The following is a 16,864-nucleotide window of genomic DNA, read 5'->3' on the forward strand; positions in this document are numbered from 1 at the left end:
CACTAATGTAACATTTGACTTTTAATCAGATGCACGTTTTGATGCTTAAAGAATATGCTTTAAATCATACAATTATGTTCCTGCATTTCCAAAAAATCAAATCAAATCTGAAGCCCCACAGAGCTCTGCTTGCTATGCTTCTTATTTGTAAAACTGATTATATTTCTATTTCTTTGGAAATAAGTTCACTGTGGGTGCAGTTTCTCGAAAACTGGAAATAACTATGGGTTTTTGACAAAATTACCATGAAATGAGATCACATGACCTCATTTGTAGGAAGCTGTAAATGATGCTGTTTGCTGCCATGTTGCCAATTGACCATAGGATTGAGTTGCGACCATTATAACTATGGATCCAGATCATGTCCCTTTTTCAGATAGGTTGTAACTTTGAATGATAGCTAACTGAAGAGTCAAGTTTTACCTGTATTTGTTTTGCAATTTGAGATTCGTTCATTGCTTGTATGATCAAACTATCTCAAGATCATTGTGATAACTGATTAGTCTATTTTGCATTTAGCCCAGTTTACCAATATTGTTGAGGGAAAAAATCGGACATCAACAAGTTCTACTTTGTGTATTGAGTACCAAACAAACAAGTACTGAGACAAAAGTTTCTCATTAAAATGCATTAAGTACCAATTCAATGAATTTCAAAACTGTTGAGTACTGAGGCACCACTGTACCTTGTTTTAACCTTGATCAAACAAACTTTACATTCTTTTTTTTACTTCTAACAATCTTTAGTTCACTCAAATATTGATTTTCTGGATTTCTTGTTTGTTCCATTACACCAAGCTCTTTAAGGCTTTAAGAACTTGCTTTTATGCCTCTAATTAATAAATATTGTCTGGGTCATTATTTTGGTTTATCATCTGCATATTCCTTTTGAATTTTAAACCATCAATTTCTTTTATCGATCCAGTGAAACATCCTTTTTAAAATCATTCTCTTAGCCCTGTAATAGTGAACCTATGGCACGGGTGCCAAAGGTGGCACATGGAACCATATCTGCTGGCATGTGAGCCGTTACACTAGCTCATCTCCAATGTGCATGTGCATGCCAGCCAGCTGAATTTCGGCTTACCCGGAGGCTCTAGGAGGGCATTTTTGGCTTCCAGAGAGTCTGGGGGGGGATGGGAGAGGGCATTTTTACTTCTAGAGCCTGGAAGGGCGAACAATGGGCCTACTGGGCCTACTAGAGTTTGGAAAATGGGTTGTTTCAGGCCTCCAGAGGGCCTCTTGGGGAGGGCAGGGAGGCCATTTTCGCTGCCCCAGGCATTGAATTATGGATGTGGGCACTCACGCATGTGCAATAATAGCACATGCATATGGGCTTTTGGCACCCGAGGGAAAAAAGGTTCGCCATCACTGTCTTAGCCTATCTATTATAAATTCATTTCCAACTCCATCTCTATCTTGCCAGATAAAATTTGTTCTATGCCTCTCATTTCTTCAGTAACATCTTTTAAACTTCGTCTGCCCATAGAACCAAACATCATTACTAAAATTATTGATATCATAGCTACTAATTTTGACACCATTTTCAAAGTCTTTTCTATTTTCATTATTACAACATTTTTGCACTTTATAAGCTTGCATTTTTTCCTCTTTCTAAAACCTTTAGTCCTCTTTAGCATCCAGTTTGTCACTGGATGTTTATATCTTTATCATAGTGATATTTATTTATCATTTTTAATAACCTTCCAAAACCCAAACAGATTTATTTCACACAGTAATAACCCATAGTTGCTCAGAGGCTCTCCTGGCCATAACTACCACCTGCTTCTTGACCAGGAGTTCCACAGCCTTGTGAAAGCAAACACAATTTTAGCAGAATTGCATGGAGTTATGGGCATACTGAAAATGGCAACTAGTTTCATGAGGCCACTGCATGCCCCAGAGAAAACCATTCCATTCTACTTCTAATGTGGTCTTCATTGTGCTGGAGAACTCCGGAATTCTTTGCAACATTGTGCAAACTGCAAAATGGAGCAGTTCATTTTTTTTATAACTGCCTAACCGGAAATAGTCACTACTTCATTGTGACTACAAAGGATTGTGTGCAAACTGAAACTGTTCAATGAAGCAGACACACAGGCCAGAAACATTTAGCCTGTATTACTTCTGAAACATGAGCTCTGGAATTCTTCACATGGTAAGGGTGTAGTAAGTGATGGGTGCAGCGGGAGTAGCCTGCAGGGACCTGGCAGAGTGGAATGGATGAGAGAGAAGTGAGAGAGAAGAGAGAAGTGGAGCTACTATAGCATCCCTGCAATTGGTCATAATGGTGACTAACCATGGGGATGCTGCAGAGTCATAACTTTGAAAGGGATTGTAAACTACAAATTGCTTTTGGATGGCTGTTATAACTTTGAAGAATCAAAAAATGACCAGTCTATTCAGCATGATCTACTTGTATTTCATCAGTCTTACCTTTAATTCCAATCATTCTCATGGCTCCTTATTTAGACCTTCTCCATCCTGGGTGGAGCTATCATTCGGGTAGGGATGTCCTCGTCCAGTCAGAGGTAAGGACCGAGTTTGTTCTTAGCTTTAAATAGCTAGATCCACCCTCCTGGATTCAATTTTTTTGCTCAGTCCTCAGACTAGGATGCTCGTGGCTACATCCCTTCCTGAATTGGCGTCTCCCAGTAGGATCCCCCCCCCCTTTTTTTCTTCTCAAATATGTGAGTATTATTTCCTGGGGAAAGATCTGGTAGAAAAGAGACTCATTAGGAACAAAGAAGTACTGGGCAGTGGAGACCTGCTTCTGCCTCTTCTAAATTCGCTGATAGTTAAACAGGCATCGATCAAGAGGGCTTGCCCTGATCTCTCTGGCTCTCTAGAAGTTATTACAGGTGAGGGTGAACTGAATCTCACTGCCATAGACCAAATAGAGCTTGCTCTGGTCTGCTAGCTGACACAGAGAGATCCAGACTCTTAGCGGTGAGAATCGAAACTGAGAATCGTTAGGAGAGCTGGCAGTGGTTCCACATGCAACAGGGAAGAGCTGCTAAGGAAAAAGGAGACTTACCTTGGCTTGGCTTGCCTTAAAGCGATCAGCTGCCTCCAGATTGGAATGTGACCAGGGGATGGGGTTCCTCTTACCACTCAAGTGGCCGCTCATGGTACTTTTTCCCCACTGCTCGACAGCGCAGGAGCGCTCCAGGAATAGTCCTGCCTTGCCTACCAATTTCCAGGTGCCTCAACGTTATAGGAACTTGCTCCAAGTTGGCACTGTAGAGTCCAGTTTCCCACCAGCCGCCATTTTGAATTTTGCCCAGTGGCCATCTTTGTAATTTTTCTGCACTAGAAAGGATGGCAAGCACAGTAGGGCGCACAGACATGCCTCAAACAAGTGGCAGAGAAAGAATAACAATAAAGAATTAATGGAGAAGGGGAGGGAAATGACCCCCGTCCTCCACACAAAGCCCCAGTCAGCAACCAAATCCTCGAGGAGCAAAGCTGCAGAAATGGCTGAGAGAAGGAGAGACAGGAGGCTGTGAAGGATGTATGAGCAAGCCTCCTTGGTGAATACCTGCAGCACCACAGCTCCTCCAAGCAGATTCGGCATCGGGTCTAATGTTAACCTAGAAGATCAGGGGCTCAGTTATCCTTAGATAACTTGTCCCTGGATAGGAACTACAATAAAGCCCTACATGGCATCAGACCAGATTACTTACAGGATTGCCTTCTGCCGCATGAGTCCCAGCAACTGGTCAGGTCCCACAGAGTTGGCCTTCTCTAGGTCCCATCAACTAGACAATGTCGCCTGGTGGGGCCTAGGGGAAGAGCCTTCTCTGTGGGGGACCTGGACCTCTGGAACCAGTTCCCCCCAGAGATTCGTACTGCCCCCACTCTCCTCACCTTCCACAACAGCTTATAGACCCATCTGTACCAAAGGCCTGGGGTTATTAAATATTAGACCCCAGCTGATGAATGTATGTTTGGCTGTTTGAGAATGATTGGTTTTTAAGGAATTGGAGTTTTGGATTAGTTAGTTTAATTTTAAATTTGGATTTAGGATGTTTTTTATTGTTCTTTTATATGTTGTAAGCCACATTGAGTCTTCAGAGAGGGCAGCATATAAACACAAATAAGGAAGGAAGGAAGGAAGGAAGGAAGGAAGGAAGGAAGGAAGGAAGGAAGGAAGGAAGGAAGGATGAGGCTGGGTTCCCTAGGACAAATCCAGCATCAGATCAGGAACCAGCCCAAGAGCAGGGGTCTAATCCAGCAGTCCCAGCCTCAGGCACCACTCCATCTGCAGATATGATTACTCTGGATCATGCCACTCTCTAGAAGCTGCTGGCAGCAGCTGTACAACAAGGCATCTCAGCCAGCTAACAGAATAGAGCCAGGCCCACCACTGGAGGAGCAGGTAGGCCCTATACCAGGCAAGCACAGGTTACTAGAATGTAGGATGCAGAGGAGGCCTCTTGAGAGTTCTGAAGAGCCAGCAATACCCATAACAAATCTGGGGGAGGGGAGGGGCCAAGCATCGTGGTGACATGGAGTTCCCTGTGCTCTACTGGGGAACCCCCATATCTGTGTTGCCTAGTGACCTGGTTTGACCAGAACCATATCAGAACCACCCTGGAGGGGTAGTGAAGAAGGGAGACACCATTGCCGATCTGGGAGGGAATGACAACCCTCCCCCACCTGGAGCCAATAAACAGCTCCCAATCGGAAAATGGCTTGCTACAAGCCATACAAGCCAAGGCGGCCACAAACAGACTGATCGAATTTGGGATGGGAAGTCACCTGGAAAGAAAACTTTGAGAACAAACTGGCTAAATGTTAGAATGATTACACTGGGATAATCAATGATTTAAAAAAGGAATAAGGCAAGGAGAAGATTTAGAAAATGATAGAGATAAAATGGGAGAGAATTTTAAAAATGGACAGGCTAAGGATTATATTGAATATGATTATTACACTGAGTTTAACAGTGATAAAAAAGAATTTGGGTGAGGATATAGAGAGAAAAAAGAGGGAAGAAGTTGGGGATACAAGGTTACAAGAAAAAAAAGAAGGGGAAGTTAAGATCAAGAAGATGGAATCTTAAACAAAATAGTTGATTGTTATTTAATTATTTGACCATTATTTGACCACTATATAATCTTTTTTTACTTACCTGTATATACTCGAGTATAAGTCGCTCCGATTATAAGTCGAGGCACCTACTTTTGCCACAAAACTGGGGAAATGTATTGACTCCAGTATAAGTCGACGGTGGAAATTGCAGCGGCTACTGGTAACTTACAAAAATGGAAACCAATAAAATTACATCAATTGAGGCACCAGATTAAATGTTTTAGAATATTTATTTCCAAGAAAGCCAGTAAACTAGCTCTATAAGTTTAAAAGAGGGTAAACAGGTATATGACCCCCCCAAGACAGGTATAGGCAAAAAAAAGCAAGTACCTAGGTACTTACCTCAATCCCCTGCTCCTGCTGGCTTGGGTTAGGGTTAGGATATTTGGCCTCTCCTTGCCTCAAAGAGATACAATTTCCCTCTATATTTGCTGTTACTGAACATCCAAAATATACTATTTAATTCTATGTATATATGCCATATGTGTACATAAATATTACACACAGGAACACAAAAATATACCGTACATTATCTACTATTTAAACTGTATGTGTATATACAGAGAGAGAGAGAGAGAGAGAGAGAGAGCTCTTGTAAAATTATATACGGTACATTCAACCTCACTTACTGTAATAGGAAAAACAAACCCAAAATCCACTTTCTGCCACACAGTTAACCATAACTAGAACATTACACATGTCTTCAGATGTATCGGTACTTCCCTAGCTTGCACATCACTGTTAAAGCTAGGAAATGTCATGGATTGAGTAAAATGTGGTGATTCTCACTTAACAACGCTTTTGCTTAACAACAAATTTTGAGCTCAATAGTGGTCATAGGTCTTTGTCTGTCTCTCTGTCTGTCTTCCTTGCTTTCCTGTCTGTCTGTCCTCCTCTCCCCACCCCGGGTAAATTACAGAGTCAATACTGTACTGTTTTTTTTATTTAAGGTTACAAAGCAAATGAAGAATCATTTTCAATATTCTCTAAAATTTCTTCAGTGGGATCCATAGCTTATCTGGCAAAAGATTTTTCACCCGGGAAAACTTTTTAGTGTTGACATTAGGCACAGCCAGACAGATGTCTTAAAAGGCAAACAAACTGTCAAAAAAGTATGTTTTTTAAAAATATAATATCTTGGTTGTTGAATTTAATTCTGCCTTGGGGCGGGGCAGCCCCCGTAGGTGGGTGGATGGCGAGGACCAAGTACTCCCATCTATGTGTCCGCTGGGTTAAAGGAAAGTTTAGGGATCCCCACCCCTTCGAGAAACGCCTCGGCAGTGACATTCTGAGAGTTTTTCCCTCCCCACTCCAAAACCCCTGCTTCTCAGCACCTTGCCGAGGCTGAGAGGAGAGTGATTTAAAAAGGCACTCTCGGCTTGGGGTTTTCTCCCTGCTGAAATGTTTCTCTCACCGCTGACAAGTTGCTCGCCCGCCGCCCTCAACGCCCACTTTGTTCTCGACCGGCAGAAAAAGAAAACCGCGTCCATTCCTGTCGCTTTCTTCCCTGCAAATCGAAAAGTGAAAGTAAAAGCCCTTGTTTTCTCCTGCTTCTAAACAAAATTACCGGAGCGCATGGTAATTTTGTTTAACAGCCAACCACTCCAACGACGCGCTAGAGGGAAAGGGGAGAAAGCCGGTGAGGTGGGAGGGGGGTGTCGAGAAGACAGAAGCAAGAATCCACCCCCACCGCACCTCACCGGATTTTTTCCCCTCTAGCGCGGCGTTGGAGTTGTTGGCTGCCTCCTTTGCTTACAGTTTTTTCCCCTCTCGCGCGCAAGAAAAGGAGCCAGCCAACCACTCCAACGCCACGCTAGAGGGGGGAAAAGCCGGTGAGGTGGGGTGGGGGAGTGTCGAGAAGACAGAAGCAAGAATCCACCCCCCCCCACCTCACCAGCTTTCCCCCCCTCTAGCGCGGCATTGGAGTTGTTGGCTGGCTCCTTTGCTTGCGTGCAAGAGGAGAAAAAAGTCGGTGGGGTGGGGGTGGATTCTTGCTTCTGTCTTTTCAACCCCACCTCACCTCACCAGCTTTTCCCCACTCTAGCGCGGCGTTGGAGTGGTTGGCTGGCTCCTTTTCTTGCTCGCGAGAGGGGAAAAAACTGTAAGCAAAGGAGACAGCCAACAACTCCAATGCCGTGCTAGAGGGGGGGAAAAGCCAGTGAGGTGAGGTGGGGGGGTGTCGAGAAGACAGAAGCAAGAATCCACACACACCCTCACCTCACGGGCTTTTTTCCCCTCAAGCGCAGCGTTGGTGTTGTTGGCTGCCTCCTTTGCTTGCGCGCGAGAGGAGAAAAAAGACTATGAGGTGGGGTTGTCAGATTTTGTAGATAAATCACAGCCTGCATCAGCTATGATAAATCAAATCTGGAGGCAACGGATTAAGTTACAGAAACGGCTTTCAAATGAAGTTACTTTTATTAAGAAAAACAAAGAAAATAGCTATGCCTGATCCCAGGCAATTTTCTATGCGTCTTACATTGTTGAAGATTAGAGAGAAGAAGGATTCTTCCCAAGAAGAAAGGAAGTGATGCTGGCTGTCCAGACAGGATTTTACATCATCATGGGTGGAGCTAATTAGTATACACACAGTTAACTATTTAATTACTGAATGTCTCTGAATGTCTCTGGGGCTGGCAATACACAGCGTGATGGGGTGGGGGGGATTCTTGCTTCTGTCTTCTCGACACCCCCCACCTCACCTCACCGGCTTTTCCCCCCTCTAGCGTGGCGTTGGAGTGGTTGGCTGGCTCCTTTTCTTGCGCGCGAGAGGGGAAAAAACCTGTAAGCAAAGGAGGCAGCAACAACTCCAACGCCGTGCTAGAGGGGGGAAAAGCCGGTGAAGTGAGGTGGGGGGTGTCGAGAAGACAGAAGCAAGAATCCACCCCCACCCCTGTCACGCTGTGTATTGCCAGCCCTTCTTTGGCAGTCATCAGGGACATTGGTTCACATAAGGCACATTTTCTTGGATAGGTATTCGTGTTGATCAGCTGGTAATGGCTTATTCAGCAAGTCAGCAATCTGTTCAGTAGTAGGCACATATTGTATTTTCATGAATCCTTGTTTTACGTATTCTTTTGTATTTTTATATCTTATGTCGATATGCCGTGAACGAGCTCCAACATATTCAGTTTCAGCTATGAACAGCAAGAAATAAACTTCTGTTTTCTAACTTTCCAATAAATTGGACAACCATTCAAAAACATTATATAACCAGAAGAACTTTTTTGTGTTTCTACATCACCTGCCCAGTCAGCATCTGCATAACAAATCAATTCAGGATACTTATCATGTTTCAGCTCTAGGAACAACTTCATGTCCTTTGTATACTTCATGTATCTCAGCAGTCTCTTTATGCATGTCCAATGGAACGTAGTTGCTTTGCCAATACAGCGCCCCCCGAGGAGGAGGGCTGTGTGGACAACTGTCGGTTCCGGAAGATTACGTGCAGTCGAGCAAAAACATAGCAATTTCGGTCTCTCTGTATCAAATTCCTATAATGTTCTTGCAGATTTAAATAGTAAGGATGTTGTAGGTACTAGCAAGGCCCCTCAGGTGGAGAATGAGGGGATGTTCAAAGGAGAAGTTGTTGTAAATGAGGTGCATAGTGTCACTAATCCATCAAGTGCAGTTAGTAGAAATAAAAAGAGGACACATTTTCTTATGGGTGACTTGACTGTTAGAGGTGTTGATTTGGGACTGGGTAAGGATGTGGTGAAGCTGATGAGGTGTCTCCCAGGGGCCACTGTCAAGGTTGTGAGTAAAGGTAATAATGTTGATGTGGTGGTGCATCTTGACACAAATGATTTGTGCCAGAGAAATGTTAATGTAATAAAAAGAGATTTTCAATGTCTAAGTGTGGAGCTGGGTAAAATAACTGATTCAGTGACTTTCTCAGAGGTGTTACCGGTTTGTGGCCAGGGGGATAAAACAACTTGTATCAGGGAGTTTAATGTGTGGTTAAGGCAGTGGTGTAAAGCTGAAGGTTTTGGCTATGTAAGTCATGATGTCAGTAGGTGGTCTAATAGAGAGTTGTTTAAGAGGGATGGTTTACATCCATCATACAGAGGTACCCAGGTGCTCGGTGAGGAATTCAGAACTTTTTTGGACAGGCATTTAAACTAGGTAAAGGGGACAGAGATGTAACTGATGTGGATGATTTCTGTCCCCGACCAATGAGGATAAATCAGTTTCTGGAAGCTTATGAAAAGGGAGCTGTAAATAGAATAGATGTAGTTGTTGATGATAAGGGGCAAACTAATAATGAAAATAATGTTCTTCGGGTAATGTGCACGAATGCTTGAAGCTTGAGCAACAAGCTCTGTGAGTTAATGGCCATAATATCTAGAGATAATTTGGATCTGGTTGCCATAACTGAGACATGGTTTAAGGATTCTAATGAATGGGAAATATCCATACCAGGATATACACTGTATAGGAAGGATAGAATAGAGAGAAAGGGAGGTGGAGTAGCCATTTATGTTAAAGAAAGTCTAAAAACAACACTAATTCAAAATGCGTGTAAAGATCTGGAGACTCTCTGGATTTGCATGCAAAATAAAGACGGTTCTGTCATTAGAATTGGGGTGATCTATAGGCCTCCAGGGCAATCTGAGGAATATGACAACAAGATGGTGGATGAAATTATCCAAATGGCAGTAAAGGGAAATATTGTGGTTATGGGTGATTTCAATATGCCTGATGTTGACTGGAATATCCCCAGTGCCCTTACATGCAAAAGTAAGAATATAGTAGAGGCCTTTACAGGAGCAGTTCTGGCACAGCTGGTTAAGACACCAACTAGAGGGGAGTGTATTCTAGATTTAGTTTTTACGAATGGGAATTGGGTTTCAGAGGTCAAGGTGGGAGAAAATTTAGGTTGCAGTGACCATCTATGTTTGTGGTTTTATGTAAAAACTGATTGTGAGCAATCCTATACTGCAACCAAAGTATTGGATTTCAGAAAAATAAATTTTAATGCAATGGGGGAATATTTAAATAATGAATTAAAGGGGAGGGATAAAATGGCAGGAGCGAGCACCCAGTGGACTGTATTAAAAAAGGCCATCTTAAAAGCCACAGGACTGTATGTAAGGCAAATAAGGTAAAAGGAAGAAGAAACCGCTATGGTTTAGCAATGATGTAAGGGCTATAGTCAATGAAAAAAAGGCTGCCTATAGGAGGTATAAAGAGTCTGGAAGTATAGCTGATAGAGAGGTGTATAAAATAAGACAGAAGGAGGCGAAACAGATAATAGATGCTGCTAAAGCCTCAAAAGAGGAAGAAATTGCCAAATCTGTAAAGAAGGGGGATAAAACCTTTTTCAGATATATTAGTGATAGGAAGAAGAAAAACTGCAGCATCACGAAGCTTAGTACCGGGAATAATACATGCATTGATGGGAATAAGGAGATCGCTGACCATTTCAATAGCTACTTCTGTTCAGTTTTCTCAAATGACACCTTACAAAATAATACTATAGAGGGATATAGCATTGCTTCCAGCTGTACGGATTCAGCTCCAGTGATCTTAGAAGCCGATGTCTTAGAAGAACTTGAACGATTAAAGATAAATAAGGCAATGGGTCCAGATGGCATCCACCCGAGAGTTCTTAAAGAACTCAGATCTGTCATTGCTACCCCCCTGACTGATTTGTTTAACCAATCCCTGTTAACAGGAGATGTTCCTGAGGATTGGAGAATGGCCAGTGTTGTGCCTATCCACAAGAAGGGCAGTAGAGAAGAAGCTGATAACTACATGCCAGTTAGCTTGACATCAGTTATAGTTAAAATGATGGAGACTCTACTCAAAAAGAGGATAAATCAGCACCTAAAAAACAATAACTTATTGGACAGAAATCAGCATGGCTTTACTGAAGGCAAATCATGTCAGACTAATCTCATTGATTTCTTTGACTATGTCACAAAGGTGTTGGATCAAGGTGGTGCCGTGGATATTGCCTATCTGGACTTCAGCAAAGCCTTTGATACGGTTCCACATAAAGAGCTGATAGATAAATTAGTGAAGATTGGACTTAATCCCTGGATAGTTCAGTGGATTTCAAGCTGGCTGAAGCATAGACATCAGAGTTATTGTTAATGGCGAGTATTCTGAGCAGAGACAGGTTACAAGCGGTGTGCCACAAGGGTCTGTTCTGGGTCCTATTCTTTTTAATATGTTTATGAGTGACACAGGGGAAGGTTTGGTAGGGAAGGTTTGCCTATTTGCCGATGACTCTAAAGTGTGCAATAGGGTTGATATTCCTGGAGGCGTCTGTAATATGGTAAATGATTTAGCTTTACTAGATAAATGGTCAAAGCAATGGAAACTGCAGTTTAATGTTTCCAAATGTAAAATAATGCACTTGGGGAAAAGGAATCCTCAATCTGAGTATTGCATTGGCAGTTCTGTGTTAGCAAAAACTTCAGAAGAGAAGGATTTAGGGGTAGTGATTTCTGACAGTCTCAAAATGGGTGAGCAGTGTGGTCGGGCAGTAGGAAAAGCAAGTAGGATGCTTGGCTGCATAGCTAGAGGTATAACAAGCAGGAAGAGGAAGATTGTGATCCCCTTTATATAGAGCGCTGGTGAGACCACATTTGGAATACTGTGTTCAGTTCTGGAGACCTCACCTACAAAAAGATATTGACAAAATTGAACAGGTCCAAAGACGGGCTACAAGAATGGTGGAAGGTCTTAAGCATAAAACGTATCAGGAAAGACTTAATGAACTCAATCTGTATAGTCTGGAGGACAGAAGGAAAAGGGGGGACATGATCGAAACATTTAAATATGTTAAAGGGTTAAATAAGGTTCAGGAGGGGAAGTGTTTTTAATAGGAAAGTGAACACAAGAACAAGGGGACACAATCTGAAGTTAGTTGGGGGAAAGATCAAAAGCAACGTGAGGAAATATTATTTCACTGAAAGAGTAGTAGATCCTTGGAACAAACTTCTAGCAGACGTGGTTGGTAAATCCACAGTAACTGAATTTAAACATCCCTGGGATAAACATATATCCATCCTAAGATAAAACACAGGAAATAGTATAAGGGCAGATTAGATGGACCATGAGGTGTTTTTCTGCTGTCAGTCTTCTATGTTTCTATACCGTGACAAAAGATTCACACTCAGTGAAATGTCGGGTCTTGTCCAACTGCTGATATATAATAATGACCCAATTACTGACCGGTAAAGCGTTTGGTCTTCAAATGGAGGATACTCCTATTGAGTTAACCTGTAAAAATCAGTTTGCATAGGAGAACAACATGTATGTGCATCAGACATGTTACAATTATGCAAAGGTTGGTCAACCTTGCTTTCTTGTGAGAGGCAGAACCCCTTCTCAGTTTTTTCAATCTGAACTCCTAGATAATCATGAATATGCCCTAAGCTTTTCAAAGTAAAATGTCTTTCTAGACCTTTGGCGAAAACTTAACTCATACGTTTGTTAGTACCAATGTAAACAATATTTTATTTATTTATTTATTTATTATTTAGATTTGTATGCCGCCCCTCTCCGAAGACATAAACAAGAATAATTTCATAAACATTACCTTGCCCTTTTGTAAACACGCATTCATCAGAGTCGGACTTAATAAAGCCCATTGAATTTAATTTCTCTATGAGGCATCAATGCCACATGAGAGCAGACTGTTTCAATCCGTATAGGCTTTTCTGCAGGTACCAGACATCCCCTTCTCGATCCTGGAACCCGGGTGCACTCTTCACGTAGATCTCTTCATTTAGATCAGCATTCAAATAGGCAGTCTCGACGTCAAACTGAAAAACTTCTAAGTTCAAAGCAATAGCTGTAGTTAGGGCAATTTTGACACTTTCATTTTTAACTAGGTGAAAAGGTATCTGTGTAGTCTTCAGGATACAGCTGTGAGTACCCCTGTGCTACTAGTCTTGCTTTGTATATTTTTTCATCATTTGGTTTTTGTTTAACCTTGTACACCCAACGTGTGCCAATAATCTTGTTTGTTGGAGGCTCAACTTGTTGAAACACCTTAAGTTTCTTTAAACTGTCCAGTTCATTTTCCATAGCCTCATACCATTTTTGTTGTTCAGATTCAGGCAAATGTCTTATTTCAGAAAAATTCTCAGGAGGAAGCGTAACATTGTTACATAAGAAAGGAAAAGGTTTGTGTAATACTTGCTGTTGATATCTCTTTGGAGGAGTTCCTTTCGTGGTTCTCTGTGAACGCCTTGGAACCGTGGTCCATCCTTCACCTTGGTCATCTCCGTCTCCAATTGCATCGCTAGGAACATCATCTGCGACTGTTGAAGACTGTCCATCATCTGGAACATCTGGAACAGCTACCTGAGGGTCAGGTTCCCCTGCACCTTGAACATCAACTTTAGGAAAATAAACTGAAGTGTCATTACTGTGTATTTTGGACCAATTTGTATCTTCCTCAAATTTAGCTGAATTAGAAACAACAGCTCTGTGATAAGTGTCAGCAAATTTGTAGTACTTAGAACTTTCATCAAAACCTATAAATCTCATTCTCTGTGACACTGGATCTCCTTTTCTTCTTTGATCTAGTGGAATGTTAACCATGGCATACGAACCAAAAATGTGGAGGTTTTGAATATCAGGCTTCTTTGCATGAAACAAGTAGTAAGGAATCTGTTGTATAACACTACTCCATGTTCGGTTAACAGTAATTAGCATACCTGAGTGCTTCGCCCCAGTATTGATTGTCCATGTCAGCATCCTCTAGAAGGCAACGAAACATAGTCTGTAGGATCCCCTGGCGATGTTCTGCCATCCCGTTAAGCTGAGGGGAAAATGGTGCTTACGCTTGATTATGGATTCCATTTCTTTTCATCCATCCTTGGAATTGCTGGGACATGAATTCTCCACCACGATCACTTTGGATTCTTCTGATCCGGACATCATATTGCGTAAGTACTTCTGCAGCAAAGTCTTTAAAGATCTGAAAAGCCTCAGATTTTTGTTTCATTAGAAACACAAAACCATATCTAGAATAACTATCAACAATAGTCAAGAAATACTTACAGTTACCTTTAGTAGGCCGAAATGGACCAACAATTTCGGTATGGACCAAATAAAAAATGTTAGTTTATGAGTCACTTCACACCCTAAATCTTCATTCAGGCGGTACACGCTAAGTATGTTGCCTTTAGCACTTGGAACATAAAAAACATGCGAGATGAATTTGTCCAATTCTTTTATGTAGACAGTTCCTTCTCCTTCGACTTTACACAAGTGATCGGATACAGCAAGCACTTCTTTGATGTCAATCTTATGAAATTCTGTGAAAAGTTCCTTCTGGTACACAATGTGAACGGCTGCTCCGCTGTCTAATGTCCATAAGTGATGAATGTCATATTGTGGACTCTTGTCTGGAACACTGTTAAGTAGGAAAGAGTTGACATAAACACGTTTCTCACCTTTTGAATCTCGTTGTGCTGATCTGGAATTGCTGGAGCCTCGGCCCCTGGATCCTCTTGAATGTGTTCCTCTGGGCGGAGTAGGATATGAAGGAGATTGAGAATCTGTGGAGAGGGGCGGCATATAAATCCAATAAATCTAAATCTAAATCACCCGAGTATAAACCGAGGTCGGGTTTTTCAGCCCATTTTTTGGGCTGAAAAACTCGACTTATACTCAAGTATATACGGTATAATTAAATACATTTATGGATATATTGGATGTTAATAATTAATATTTTTAATATGATGGACTAAACTTAACATTCTCAAATACATATTGGTATTTCTAGAGGGAAAGATTTATAATTAACAATGGTAGAAATGGGTTAATCTTAGGATATTTGGGACTTTGAATAATTAATGTTTATTTAAAAATATAGTTGATCATGATAATATTGTTATTGATAATATATGATAGTTTTTCTTTTAAGAATTTAAATTTAATATAATTATTTAAAAGTAACTAATTATACAATTAAGTGATAACTTCGGGAAAACACTATTATATTTTAGATTGATATTAATTGGATATTTTAAAATAAAGTTAAAATGACATATTGGTAATATTAGAGGGGAATATGCAGCATAATGAATAATGAATGATAGATTGTTGATTGCTATTTGATTGATCATTATTTGTTTATTATGACTTTTCTTCTAACATATAAAGGATTATATGTATGAATATATTGGATGGTTATACAGTGATCCCCCGCTCGTTGCGAGGGTTCCGTTCCAGGAGCCCCCGCAACGAGCGGGTTTTCGCGAAGTAGCGATGCGGAAGTAAAAACACCGTCTGCGCATGTGCAGACGGTGTTTTTACTCCCACAGCGCTAGCGAGGAGCCGAAGATTGGGGGCGGGGCGGCTGTTTGCCGCCGGCATGGAGGGCTTCCTAGCAGCCCCCCCTTGCTATCGGCGGTTTTGAGCTGAGTCCGGAAGCGAATTCGCTTCCGGACAGCTCAAAAGCGCCGATAGCAAGCGGCAAGGAACGGCTTGTCTCGGCGCTTTCGAGCTGACAGCTCGAAAGCGCCGAGACAAGCCGTTCCTTGCCGCTTGCTATCGGCGGTTTTGAGCTGAGTCCGGAAGCGAATTCGCTTCCGGACTCAGCTCAAAACCGGCGAGAATGAACGGCGTGGGCGGGCGAAGGGCGGGCGGCAGCGAGGAGTTTGCGTGGGCGGTGGGGAAACTCCTCGCTGACGCCAGCAAGAGGGGGAAGACCCAGGGAAGCCGCTGCCATCTACGCATGCGTGCCCGGCACGCATGCGTAGATGGTATTTTTGACTTCCGGGTTGAAAAATAGCGAAGTACCCTGTTCGCAATGGTTGGGGACGCAATAAACGGGGGATCACTGTAATTAATACTTTTGAGTTAATGAATTAAATTAAAAATACACTCTATGCATATTGGTACAATGAGAGGGAAAGAATCCCAATCAGTAATGGACGTAACGCTTAATCTTGGGAAATTTGGGGATTTGAATGACTAATAGTTAATGATGAGAATTAACATTGACATTGATGTTGATTAATCTTATTTAAGAATTAAATTTAACATACATATTTAACATGTAATTCTTATTTAAGAATTAAATTTAACATACATCTCTGAGTGTGTATGTGTATGAAAATCACCCCCCTGTCTTCCTTTATTTTACCACTGAATACCTCCTCCTACTCTTTGCTCATCCCTTCCCCTGGAAAAGAGTAAAATAAAAAAGAACAATAGACAAACATTTTCAAAAGCATTTCCAAAAAGAAGAGACAGAATCGGTTTCAACTCTTTACTTCTTCGCTTTCCTCTCAGACTGCAATCTTGGTTTTCTCCTCTACTCCTTTCTCAGGCTTCAACTTGCACAACCAATACCCTCAGTTGCTCCTCTCTTTGCTTTCCTCTTTGCTCGGGGTACCTCGACTACTAGAATCATCTTCTCCTTCTCTTCCTTGTGGCTCTCCAACTGTTCCGCTTTCTCCGAACTCAATACCTAGCTGTTGCAGTAACACTTTCCCCTCCTCCAATAAATGTGCTTTCAGCATCTCATTTCCTTGAAACACCAAAATAGCTGCAGGAAAAGCCCAGGTGAACTTTACTCCATTTGAAACAGGTGGTTTGTAATTGGGTGTAAAGCAGCCCTCTCTTTCAAAGTTTCCCAGGAGAGATCTCTGAGAACTCTTATCTCATTTTCATCTTGGTTGAGGATAGTGCAGCCTTTCAAATATTTATAAATCAGTTCAGCTTTCCTTTCACTGGTCAACGCCATAATAATATCTCTTTGCCTCTCTGGATTTCTATGTGGGACACTCCAGTGAACA

At 41.9% G+C, this 16,864-nt stretch overlaps 1 protein-coding gene across 2 annotated transcripts in view; it reads left to right on the forward strand.

The window, feature by feature from the left end:
• DPY19L1 (dpy-19 like C-mannosyltransferase 1) overlaps nucleotides 1-16,864 on the forward strand; it is a 344,645-nt gene that overhangs the window by 96,674 nt on the left and 231,107 nt on the right. The window lies entirely within an intron of this gene.

This window comes from Erythrolamprus reginae, chromosome Z (assembly GCF_031021105.1).
Source record: "Erythrolamprus reginae isolate rEryReg1 chromosome Z, rEryReg1.hap1, whole genome shotgun sequence".
NCBI classification, from domain to species: domain Eukaryota; kingdom Metazoa; phylum Chordata; class Lepidosauria; order Squamata; family Dipsadidae; genus Erythrolamprus; species Erythrolamprus reginae.